This window comes from Crocuta crocuta, unplaced genomic scaffold, assembly GCF_008692635.1.
Source record: "Crocuta crocuta isolate KB4526 unplaced genomic scaffold, BGI_CrCroc_1.0 scaffold70, whole genome shotgun sequence".
NCBI classification, from domain to species: domain Eukaryota; kingdom Metazoa; phylum Chordata; class Mammalia; order Carnivora; family Hyaenidae; genus Crocuta; species Crocuta crocuta.
This window is the reverse complement of record NW_027528417.1, coordinates 1,102,835-1,115,891: the sequence shown is the minus strand read 5'-3', so window position 1 is coordinate 1,115,891 and position 13,057 is coordinate 1,102,835. Positions and strand designations below refer to the sequence as shown.

At 50.6% G+C, this 13,057-nt stretch overlaps 1 protein-coding gene across 1 annotated transcript in view; it reads right to left on the bottom strand.

Moving 5' to 3' along the window:
* The window catches only part of DCLK3 (doublecortin like kinase 3), a 26,684-nt gene that overhangs the window by 9,224 nt on the left and 4,403 nt on the right, over positions 1-13,057 (bottom strand).

Below are 13,057 nucleotides of genomic sequence, written 5' to 3'. Positions count from 1 at the left end.
TGCTTCCTCTCGGCCTGCGCTGAAATAACTCTACGTGGGAAGAGTCGGGGTCACAGGCACAGACTCTGAAGCCCCACTGCCAGGGTTTGAACTCCAGCTCACGACTTTGCCCTCTGCGCCTCCACCTCCTCATCTGTAGAGAGGGGCGAATGGGATGTGTAATGACAACTTAAGAATTAACATCTCAAAGTGTGATAGACAGTGCCCGGCCCCTACAGCCTCCACNCTCTCTCTCTCTCTCTCAAATAAAATAAATAAATAAATAAATAAATAGACAAAGATGGCCCTTATTGCTGTCTTGACCCCAGGCTGCCAGCCAGTGTTCTGGGGACTCTTGGCCACATGGCAGAAATGCCCCGGGACCCAGCGCAGCCGAAGGTGTCCATGGCAAAAGCCCTTTTGGTCACAACTTGGTAAAATTCAGAGTTGAGAGNTAAGAATTAACATCTCAAAGTGTGATAGACAGTGCCCGGCCCCTACAGCCTCCACATAAGCGGCTCGACGTAAGTGGAGTAAACCCTATTGTTTTGGCCTCCTGACCTCTTGGACAGCAGGACTGACTTCCGGCAAAATGGAAGTACCGGAAGTCGCCCTTGACACCCTCCTTCCCCAAACCAGAGGCCCCTCATCAGGCGCGGCCCTGGTCCGTCTCTGCTGCCGGCGCTGCACGCCCGCCGCCTACTCGTACATCGGAGCTGAGTGCTCAGGGCAAAGGTGAGCCGAGCAGCGAATCTCGGAGCTACAGGAAAACGGAGGCCCAGGTGACAGGCTGGTTGGAGCCACCAGAACCACAGGAGCGGCCATCAACCGTCGGCAGGCGCACGCGCCCACATCTCTGCTGGAACAGGGGCAAAGGTTCCCAGTGCTCCCGGCAGCGTTGGGGGGCAGGGGTGGGGGCCAAGGGCAACGGGAAGAAAGACCCTGGCTCTCCCTGTGCCCAACAGAGCCCAGCGTGCAGCAACACCCCAAAATCCGGGCAGGCAGCCCCTCCCCAGCTCCCCCAGGCACGGGTAAGCTCTCGGAACCTGCTTTGGAGCCTGCCAGCGAGCTGACAGCTCTGTAAGCAGCGTGTGTCGTGAGTCCTGAGCCTGAGTTACCGCTGGGCCCCTAATCAACGCCTCCCTAATTAACCTCACGGAAGGGGAAGTCCCCAAGCTAGACAACAATGCGATTCTGCTTTGCTCTGCATGTTGGGACGGACACAGCCCAGAAGGAGACAGGGAGGTAATTATTAGAATAACCTAGGCTATGAAATCTAGTTTGGAAGGGAAGGACAAAAATAGTGCAGAGCCAGGAGTTCCCAAATGGATCATCTACGTGAATCACGTGCTGGGAAATGGCTGAAAAAAAATATGTCTGTATCTGTAAATATTCCCAACCAAATGATCAGCAGTAAAAGCATGTGGCTGATTTCATAAACCAAAATGAAATATGCATCCCCACGAGAAATAAACTATTCCTCTCCTCAGAGAGAGCGCCTCCCATCAACTCCAAAACTTGGCCCAAGTGAAGGACCAGTGGATTCAACACGGTGGAGACTCCATCTTTTATTCTGAATATTTATTCTATTAGATGTCCAGATGCGGATGGCGACATTTTCATCCACCAAATCTGTGTTTTACATTATTCCATGGCCTTTCTAAAACATAGGCTGCTCCTGGCCTCTTCCCGGTTTCGTTTTGCTATCTTGCCCACAGCACCACCAACAGCAGGCTCTGAGCCCTGGGCGTGGTTAAGATCCACNAGAAATAAATAAAAAATATTAAAAAAAAAAATAAAAAGATCCGTGGAGTCCCTTGTCCCTTCCAGAAAGTGGCTCAAGGCCACTGATGGTTTTAACTCTCTGGTCTCCCACACCTGCTGTCCCCAGGATGTCACAGCCTTTGGGACTGTCAGCGTGACTTGAGGCTTCTCGTTTACTTCACCTACATGAGCAGCTAAGTTACCCTGAAGATCATGCACTGACTGTGTGAGTTTTGTTTTGTTTTGTTTTGTTTTCAACAGGCACCTGCCATTCTCAGCTTCCGAGCAAGACCTATCATGATCTTGAAATCTAATGAGTGGCATCCTTCCGGGATAATGCTGCCTCCTGGCCTCTGTGGGACGTCTGAAACCATCAGATTTTCCCGCCCAGACAGGAACTTGCACCGACCACCGTTCGCCTCTGACTGAAATCTCCACGTGGAAAAGATTCCACCACTTATCCAGCAGCTCAGCCCACTAATGGTCAGCTTCACTTGTGAGGAGGTTCACCCCTATGTTGATTCCAAATTCTGCCCCTGCCCTGTTTTCTAAGCCTGTCCTCTGGGGTGATGCTGAAGAAGGGCACAGCCTTCCCAAAGATGGGAAACAAGTACCACGGCCCCCAGGCCACCTCTGCCTTCTCTAACTTCACATCCGAGGATCCTCCGGCTGATCTTTGTAAGACCTGCTCTCCTGACCACCACCCCCTTCTCACCCCTTCTGACACTAAGTTCACTGATTGGTTGCTGGTTAGAGGTCCAGGTTGTCCGGATCCACAGAACCAGAACCTACATGTCATGGCCAAGTTCTGGACAATCTCCATTTCGTCGACACGCCTTTTAACAAAGAACGTCCAGAAATGAGCATTACACGCCAGGTGGGGTTTGATCAGGACAGTGGACATCGGGCCTCTCAGTGGACGGGGCACTGGGTAGCCATAAAGACGCCACAGGGGGGGCACCTGGGTGGCTCAGTGGGTTAAGCATCCAACTTCGGCTCAGATCATGATCTCACGGTTCGGGAGTTCAAGTCCCGTGCTGGGTTCCTCGCTGAAAGCACAGATCCTGCTTAGGATTCTGTCTCGTGCTCTCTCTGTGTGTCTCTCTCTCTTCAAAAACAAATAATAAACCTAAAAAAAAATACAGCAACGACTCCACTCAGCATGCCTCTCTGATGCCCCTTCCTCAGAAAGCCTTTGCAGCGGATCAGAACATGTCGCCCCAAATTAGGCCACTTTGACACATTGATTCTTTTGAGCTGAAGACACTTGAGAGATAGCAGGTGCAAGAAGTACTCTCTGACCTTCCACTTTCTACTTACAAGCAGGACACAGAGGGTCCGGTGAGGAAGGTGGCCTCCCGCACCGGGAAGCGCGGGCCGGGCCAGGGACGCACTGAGAGAAGAACTTTCACCAAACCCTTATTAAATACAGCTCCTGCCTTCTACTAGTTCCCCCATGATTTTGCTTCTCCCACAACTTGCTGCTCCTAAAAGCCCTTTTCCCCTCATCATGTCACTGCTCTAAAACTTTATCATTCTTGTAAGATGCTTCCACAGGCCCCCAATTCGAACTACTCATTTGAGCTACTCATCACAGACTTTCTCCCACGTGTGTGTGCCGCACACAGGCCCTCCGTTTTCCTCGTTAATCTGTCTTTTGTTGACTTAATTTCCAGGGCCCTGCCAAAGAACCCAGGAGGGTGGAGGGAAACAAGGTTTTGTTCCTCCCCTACACCTCAGAGGGCGAGGTTTGGCTGAGGGCACACCACAGCCCCAGTGCACACATCTGAACTCGCCTCGCCCACATCTCCATTTCTCTGTCTTCCGGTCCATTGAAACTCACTGCTCTGGGTCATGTCCCTTCCTGGGCTCATGTTTTCAGAGGCCCTTCAGCTGCAAAGGTGCCAGAGATTAATTTATATGGCACGGCACTCCATCTGCATCCATCACTTCCTTTTCCAGCCACGCCAAAGTTCCCCGATTTGAATCCAGGTAGTTGGTCCATATTATTTACACAAGCAGCCATATAACACCTGCATGGTCTCAAAGATTCAAGAGAAATCTCTATTTTCCTGAACAACTAATAGCCTCCTTTCTTCCAATGGTACCTCAATTTAAGTGTGATCTTGGGGGGCGCCTGGGTGGCTCAGTTGGTTAAGCGTCTGACTTCGGCTCAGGTCGTGATCTTATGGTTCATGGGTTTGAGCCCCGTGTTGGACTCTGTGCTGACAGCTCAGAGCCTGGAGCCTGCCTCAGATTCTGTGTCTCCCTCTCTCTCTGACCCTCCCCTGCTCACGCTCTGTCTCTCAAAAATAAATGTATGTTAAAAAAAAAATTTAAGTGATCTTGCAATGTTCATCTCTGAACAGAAGATGGCAGCAGAGGATGGGTGGTAAACAGGAAGTAGCCACCCTAAGAAAAACTCAGATGTGGGTAAGCCTACTTTTGTCGTTGATCCTTCATGGTCCTTCTGGCCTTTTCCCTCCAAAGTTCCATTTTCAACTGGCCATGTGGACGTATACAACCTAAGAAACCAATTCACACTGAAATACCAATGCTTATATCAATGTATATGTCAACAGCAAAAGACACCATAACACAAGAATGGCTGCAGACTCCAGTGAGAACGTCTTCCCTGGGAACTGTCACGTGACAGGCCTGTGATACGCCTTCATCCCGTTCTCTTCTACCTAATTAACATCTGATATTCATCCAACAAGTATCGACAGGCCTACTGTGTGCCGGGTACTGTTCTAGGTACTAGCAATAGGGAACGAGACAAAGTCCTCATTCTCATAAAGCCTTCTTCCTATTAATAAATAATGTTCCCCACAAGTGCCCTCCTCCATGCCCATCACCCCCCAATAAACTATTTACAATAAATAAATAAATAAATAAAGTTCAAATGAATATGTAATGTCCCACAGTGGTAAGTGTTATGAAAAAGAAAAGGTAAAATAAAGGCTGTGTTGGGTAGTGTAGTTTCTATTAACCACATGCGGCTATTTATTTTTAAACAAGATTTAAAGTTCAGGTCCTTGGGGCGCCTGGGTGGCTCAGTCGGTCAAGCGTCCGACTTCGGCTCAGGTCGTGATCTCACAGTTCGTGGGCTCGAGCCCCGCGTCGGGCACTGTGCTGACAGCTCAGAGCCTGGAGCCTGTTTCAGATTCTGTGTCTCCCTCTCTCTCTGACCCTCCCCTGCTCACGTTGTCTCTCTCTCTCTCTCAGAAATAAATAAAACATTAAAAAAAATTTTTTTAAATAATAAAGTTCAGGTCCTCAGATGCCCAAGGTTCATTTCAGGTGCCCATGCAGTAGTGGCTACTGTACTGGGCGGTGCAGAGATAAGACATTTCCATCATCAAGAAAGTTCTACTGGATAGTGCTAGAATTGACAAGTGGCAAAGGCTGGTATTTTAAACAGGAGAGTCAAGGCAGAACTCACTGGGAAAGTAACATCTGAAACAAGTCAAGCATGAGCCACAATTGAATCTGGGGAGAAAGCTTTTTGGGCGGCGGAAATAGCAGGTGCAAAGGTCCAGGGGCACGCTTGGCCTGATGGAGGAACAGCAAGTTGGGGCAGGAGCAGAGTGAGTGAAGGTTAAGTGTTCAGAGTGGAGCTCTGAGAGGAAGCCAGAGGCCATATCAAGCAAGACCTTGGAAGCCATGGAAATGAACTCGGCTCTTATTCCGAGTGTAACAGAAAGCCAGTGACGGCCCCGAGCAGAGCAGCTACAGGGCCTGATCTACATTTGGAGATCACTCGGGCTCCTTGAGGAAGGAAGCCTTCAGAGGAAGAAGGACCAGCGAGGAGGCAAGGCCACAGTCCCAGCGCGAGACGATGGTGGCTTGGTCCTGGGTGGTGGGGTGGAGATGGGGAGACATGTCCTGCCTAAGGGCCGAGAGAAGGCTTGAACGGGGAGGGTGAGGAGAGGGGCCCCAGGGCGACTCTGAGGTTCCCGGTGAGCAGCTGGGCGGGTGGCGGCCCATCTTTCTGACGGGTAAGGGTGGTTTCAGTGCACTGTGCGGATGAGGACCTGCCTTGGGTTCCGGACAGAATGGAACGTGGAAAGTACAAAGGGTGAGTACAGACACCTGCTTCAGGGTGTGTGCGTGTGCGTGTGTGTGTGTGTGTGTGTAGTTCATAAAGTGGGGTAACACCTGAAGGGGGTGTGGAGAAAACAAGGTTTTGTCTGGGAGAATATTACATATGTCTATGTGATGATAGCCATCCTCTGGGATGGAGAAGGTGGGGGTGGGGCGGGGGGAGGAGCAGCTTCCGGGTGAAACCCGGTTTGGAGCATCCTGGGTGTGAGATGCCCATCACCTCGGACAAACAGGCGGTGACCTGAAGCGAGCGACTAAATAGGAGCCCACCCTGTGTGACCCAGGGAATATCTACTGTCCACCGTCCCCTCCTGCAGCAGCGGGACCGGCCACACCTGAACCAGACATGGAGTTAAAAAGACACAGCATTCAGAGACCACACGGCAGTCTCCACGGCCAGGCCCTCCCAGCCGGGGGCCCTCCCGCAATCCCCTCAGTTTAGTGTAGCCTCGGTTTCCCCGTGCGTACATGCCAGTAATGACGCCTTCCTCATGGAGTGGATCTGAGAATTCTATGAAAACGCGAGATGCATAGAACCGTGAGCAATGGGCTACCGTTACGTGACAGGGAAGTTCTAATGGGATGTGGGCTCCCAGGGGGTTGGAGGGGAGCACAGAGCAAGGAGTCGATGTCACAGCATGACAAGTACAGGCAGTGGCTCTCCAGCAGGGACAGCCCTCTCCACCCCCCACCGCCCCGGAGATACCGGACTGTCTGGAAACAGTTCTGGTCGTCACAACTCGGGGGGATGCTACTGGCATCGCGTCACATGTCACATGTCACAATCCCTGACAGCCACTAGGCACTAAGCCTTCATCGCCCAGGACAGGCCCCCACAGCGGTCATCCTGCCCAGACGCCAGTAGTCGCACAGCTGAGAATCCTGGTGCACAACGACAGAAATGGGACCTCGAGCCTCAGGTCAGACTACAGTGACTGCGCCCTGGTAAAGGAGACAGCGGACGTTTTCAAACAAATGTGATTTCCGCACTTCGCTGTCTCTTTGGAGGGAAGCACACGACTACGCTCCTCCCCACCAGCTTCTCGGTGTCCCTGGTACTGGAACCCACCCGGTTCGCCGACTCCCAAGGACCAAAGTCCACATTCAGGCATAGAACTGTCTGCGGAAATCATTCAATCCAACGTCAAGCAACGGAACGGTCAGGGAGACTGCATGCATGTTGCAAAAGAGCTCAGAGCTCGGATCGAAACTGCCTGAATCTCTGGTTTCGCTCTGCTCCCACCAAAAGGGCCAGACGGCGCCCACCTTGCCTTTTTCTGAGCCTATTTTATCACCTACGATATGGGCGAGGTCTCTGAACTTCCCCTGCACACCTGGCTTCCTGTTATGCTACGGTCTACCAGGGTTTGAAGGGTGCCCGCATCCACACAGAATGTCAGTTCCACTGAGTCCTTAGTCAGAACACTGCAATCACACTGGCAGAGTTCGGTGCATGAGAGAAGTAAGAACCACGGCTGACTTGTCCCTCCCCACCTCTCCTCTGCGTCTCTGTTTCATCTCTCCCCCTTCTTCCTTCCTCTCCGTATCCTCGCTTAACCAAGCAGGACAACTCGAAGAAGATGAAATCGGCTGCGGTTTCATATCATTGCAATTAGAAAACCAGATCTTAGACCCTGGACGCTTGAAGAGATTTACCAACTTGCTTCCCCAGAAGAAGGGCGTTTTGAAAATAGAGATTTTTAAGAAACTTAATGTTAGATCCTCAAATGGCTCACAGGAAATCACTCTCTTCAAGCGGCAACAACCCACGTGAACACAAGTATTAGGGGACAGCAGATTGCTGTACTATTTACCTTTGCTAAGTGATCTGCACTTCGGGACTCCTTGGGGGAATGAAGTCACAAGTTTAGAAGAGATTCAACAAGGCTGATAAGTATGACTCATGCTTTTAAGGAGTCTCCGTGACTGATTAATTTACAGTCTGCAGTATATGATCAGACATCTACCATTGTAGGTGACATTTGCAAAAGGAACAGATGAAGGAAAACCTTGGTTATCAAAATGACGCAGTGTCTAGAATTCTGAAGACCTAAAGAAACTCTGGCTATGTGGTCAAGGCTTATATGATATGTGGGTTTGCCGTGTGGATACTTTTTCTTTTCCTGGAAACTGTTAAGATGGAGACTGAGAGCCACTCTCGTGGATGTAAGCCTAAAGGCAACTCTTGGCATCTCCTGCTGGAATTCACCCTGGGATTCTTGAGGTGAGGTGCACCTCTTATAAACCTGTCTTCTCACTGACGTGACCGGTACTGGCCCGTGGCCTAAAGGTTTGCATCACGGTGGTTTTTCTTCAGTGACTTCATGCGACTGCTGAAGTCCCCACTTCGTCATTTCGCTGAGTATACCCTAACAAGATAGGCTTCCTGGCCCTCAGGTTTTTATTACTGCAACGGGTATATAACTGCACGGGCAAATACTTGGCCCATTAAGGAGACGACCAGACACCTCTGTCGTAGATGCTGTGGGGAAAGGAGACCGAATTTGGCACTGGAGGAAGAGAAGTCATGCTGCTGGTGAGAGAGAACTGTGCGCTGCGTAACTGCGAGCAGAGCACTGATCACTGAGTCCTTCCTGCGCATCAAAGTAGAAGTGGAGAAAAGAGCTTAGAGAAGTAAAACAAACAAAACGATTGGACAGGCTTATTTCCGAGGCAAAATGGGCAAGAGGCGTGTTCGGCCGTTCTTTTGAACCTTCCGTATCTCCCTTGCCGCCCTTGGGGACGCTGGTCACTGACCTGTCCTGGTCACAGTCAGCAGTTCATCTAGAAAAGTCTGTCCCCTTCCCAGAGCCCGTGAGAGGCCAGAAAGAGCACAACCTTTATCCTTGATGGGCTGGGACTGGTCCCCACACTATTTCCCCCGGATTCCAGGGTCTCTGCTCCCAGCACTTCAGGACGTCAGGCCCGCCGCCTGCCTTTCAGCCTGTGTCCAGAGCCAGGCCCTGCCCTTCTGTGGGACAGATGACCACAAAGGGCCTCACGGCTGACATCCCACCAGTGACTCCCCCACCCACACCCTCAGCGTTCTTCGCCGCAGGCGATGTCTCAGCTGCTGGTTATGGCCGGCCCACCCCCCAGGCTGTGTGGGCTGCTCGGTCCTCCTCACCCCTCTGGCTCCTGTCTGCACCCCCGCCAGGGCCCTGTCAACACCCACGCAGCACATCCCAACCCCACCAAGGGAGCACGCGCTGGCAGAAGAAGCACTTAACATTTCTGCGAGCTGGAAATTCTCATAATTAAAACTTCTTTTGCAAGATCTCCGGAGTCGAAATAACTCAAAGGGAAGAGGAACGCTAGCATCGTATCAGGAAATGTGACCGGTAGAAATAGATAAGCTCAGTAACACAGACTTGAAACTGTACCCCGGGGCCCAATTATCAGACACAAATATTTCTGCTGATTAAAATAACAGGATAAGCTTGCTCTCGTCATAGAGCGCTCTTGGCACATGCAGAGAGTCACTAAAAGAAGCAACAGTTACAATCGCTCATGGAATCCAAAGGTAGTTCTAAAGTGAAATCGTTTTCCTTTTTAAAAAAATTTTTTAATGTTTTATTTCCTTCTGAGAGAGAGAGAGAGAGACAGCATGAGCAGGGGAGGGTCAGAGAGAGAGGGAGACACAGAATCTGAAGCAGCTCCAGGCTCTGAGCTGGCCATCAGCACAGAGCCCCACGCGGGGCTCAAACCCACAAACTGCGAGATCATGACCTGAGCCGAAATTGGACGCTTAACCAACTGAGCCGCCCAGGCAACCCTGAAATCAGTTTCCTGAGTCCAGCAAAACTGAGTCTTAACTTAGACAGTAGCTATCCGCTAAGGGACAAAGAAAGAGTCACGTTGAGAACACGAGGCTCAGCACAAGTGCAGAACACTAAACGAAGGGCAGCTGACCATTCATTGATGAACAGCGGTCAGCCTGGTCGTATTCAGGAAAAGTAAACGGTAGAAGGCCAGCCGAGGCTGCGACCTGTTCATCACACCGGCAAGTTTAGAGAGGACAACCTTCTACACGGACAATGAGCCCATTGTCAAATCCAGCTCTGTCCACAGCTCTGTCTAAAAAGCCAAAAATCACTGACATTCAAGATGATTTAGACTTTTTTTTTAAATTTATTTATTTCTAGGAGAGAGAGAGAGAGAGAGAGAGACAGCGTGAGCAGGGGAGGGTCAGAGAGAGAGGGAGTCACAGACCCTGAAATAGGCTCCAGGCTCCGAGCTGGCAGTCAGCACAGAGCCCGACGCGGGGCTCGAACCCACGAACCGCGAGATCATGACCTAAGTGAGTCGGACGCTTAACCGACTAAGCCACCCAGGCACCCCTAGATGATTTAGACTTTTGACGTAACGTATGTTGAACTTTACTCACCCAGAAAAAGGACCAACATGGCTTCTAAATGTGACAGACCTGTTCAGGGCAAGATAAATGCAAACTGACAAACTGTCCACAGGACAGAAAAGGTATTAACCCATTTCACAAAAGATGGCTCAGCTACGTAGCTTTTTGCAGTTTCTGAAAGACCCATAGCACCACCACCACAAAAAAAAAAAAGGTTTTATTAAAAAAAAAAAAAAAAAAAGGAAGGAAGAACAAGTGAGACTTCTCCGAACTCAGAAAAGAGAGAAGGGTCTAAATATAAGTTACAATCAATGCCAATAAATAACTCACATATTTGAGACTGAAAAATGATACCTACCCTGAAGTTGTGCCTCTTAGAATAGACACACACGCGCGCACGCACACACACACACATCACTGCCCCTAAGGGCACCAAAACCACACCTGTACCGACATTTAGATCCATGAAGAGTTGCCAAATGGCCTCTCAAAGGAAGTTAGCTTGTCCACATGAAACATATTCCTTGCACTTTTTCTAATTCCTCAAGGAAACTTCTCCCTGAAATCTAAACCGGTGGCTTTCTCCACTTTAAAAACTGCTGAGAAGTAGGGGCGCCTGGACGGCTCAGTGGGTTGAGCGTCTGCCTCTTAATTTCAGCTCGGATCACAGTCTCACAGTTTGTGACTTCGAGCCCTGCACCGGGCTCTGCACTGACAGTGTGGAGCCTGCTTGGGATCCTCTCTCTCTGCCCCTCCCCCACTCACTCTCTCTCAAAAATAAATGCGTAAAAAATAAAAATAAATAAGAATTGCTGACAAGCATGACCCTGAACGCAACTAACAGCCTCTGCTGCCCGAGAGATACGCTAGCTGAACACACGGGCTCTGGGGACCCTGTTCAGAGAATGTGAGCTTAGGTGACCGACATCCCCCCCAAAAAACAATCCTATAGGATAAATTATCTAATTCCACATACTCAAGGGTTTGCATAACCATTAAAGCTTTATTAGATATGTGCCCAAAATGTTCAGCTCAGGGGGACCCACCCAGGCCTCTAATCAGCATTTCTTCTGCTTAGATGATCCAGAGGCTCATTCCAAAGTGTGCATTAGAAACAAAGCACCGCGCACCACACATGGAAACCACAGGGGCTCAGACCCCAAAAAATAGCAGAAACAGTCAAACAGCGAGGGAAGAGAGATTGGGAACACTCGGCTAATGCAGAAGTGACATTTTTTCAAAGGGAGACATCAGACAGGACTTCGGGTCTCTCAGGCAACCAAAGTGCCTCTTCAATCCTATGAAATTCGGGCAAACCCAAGGTCCCTTGACGTGGTGGTCAGCATAGAACTCATGTCACCAGATAATTAGCCTGATTCACTCGGTGTTTCTGCTGCGTGTGGGAGCCGTTCACAGACAGATGAAGGCGCCGGGGAAGGAGATTCCCAGGCTGGGTCTACAGCTGTGAAATTAAAGAAAGCAAGCTAGCACGCTGCCAGAAAGAAACAAATAATGTGGCTCATCGAGATCATTTCCCCCACTCACTATCGCTCCATCTGCAGCAACGTGGCCCTGGACACCTGCTCACAACATGCACCTTAACATCCGAGTCACTTCTACAGCACGACAGTGGCCACCGCGGGCGGAATGCCTGCTGTTTTTCAGGCAGCACGCTATGGTCTGAGTCCATTCATTCATCTAAGATGCAAAGAAGGCCCCCCATGTGACAGAACTGTTCTAGGTCTGGGGGTAGAGTGTGAATAAAACAAAGCACCTGCTGGCAGAGAACTGGCTTTCTAGTACGAGGAGAAAGAAACCAGAAGAATGAATAGGGGACGTATCAGGTGGTGATCTGGGCTACGAAGAAAGGGAGACAAAGGTCCCAGACGGTGACCCTGTGAAGCATGCTGTCCTAACAGACCACCGGGAACACGTGTGCAGCTCAGGAACACTGCATTTACTGGCTCGCTGCACCGAGAGAGAATGCCACACCGCGGGGGCCACGCATCCAAGTGAGGGGGTGTTCAGAGGACTTACCTTAGGATCTGGATTGTTAGGTGACTTGGGGGAGGGTACGAGAAAGCAGGACTTTGCTTGGAAGTGGACACTGTCAGGAAGTGAGGGTCGTTCAACGATTCGGCGTCTTAGTAATTCTTACCGAGGAGAGGGGAGGGATGAAATGAGGCAGCCACTCAGAGTAGCTGAAAGGGGCCATATTTGTGGTTTGGATAACCATATTTGTGCATTTGGACGTGATTATAAAAGGCCCTGGCTTTGGTCTTAACCTATCACGGTCCCAGATCATCTTTATCCGACAGTGGTGTTTGGGGGCCCCTATTTATGTTCAACAGGCAAGCAGCAAGGCTGAGCCGTGTGTGTGAGGCCAGCTCCTGGCCATCAGGGGCTGCTCTCCCCTGTCCTGCGCCCCATCTTCCTTCAACCCTGCCAGACAAGCACTATCGCTATTTCTCTTTTAAAAATGAGGAAACAGGCCCAGAGAGGTGAAAGACCTATCCTACAGCAAGCAACTCAGAAAGCCAGGATTCAGACTCAGTTACCTAACTCCGGGGCCAGCCTCCGTCCGACATCCTCCTCACACGGGGAGGGGCCCCTGCAGTGCTGAGCCTTCTGAATATCCTTGATTAGCTGTCATCTTCAAAAGGGCCAGGGGGCATTTCGGGTGGAGGGCAATGCAAAGCCCCGGGGGAAGCTGCTGCTGGTAGACACCCCTGCCCCCCAGACCAGAGGACGTGCAAATGCCCCGGAAGCTATGTCCGCCTGGTCACTGCCACCGTGAAAGCCTTTTCCTCCCAGGAACGAGGAAGCAATTCCCATCGTATCTAAACTGGA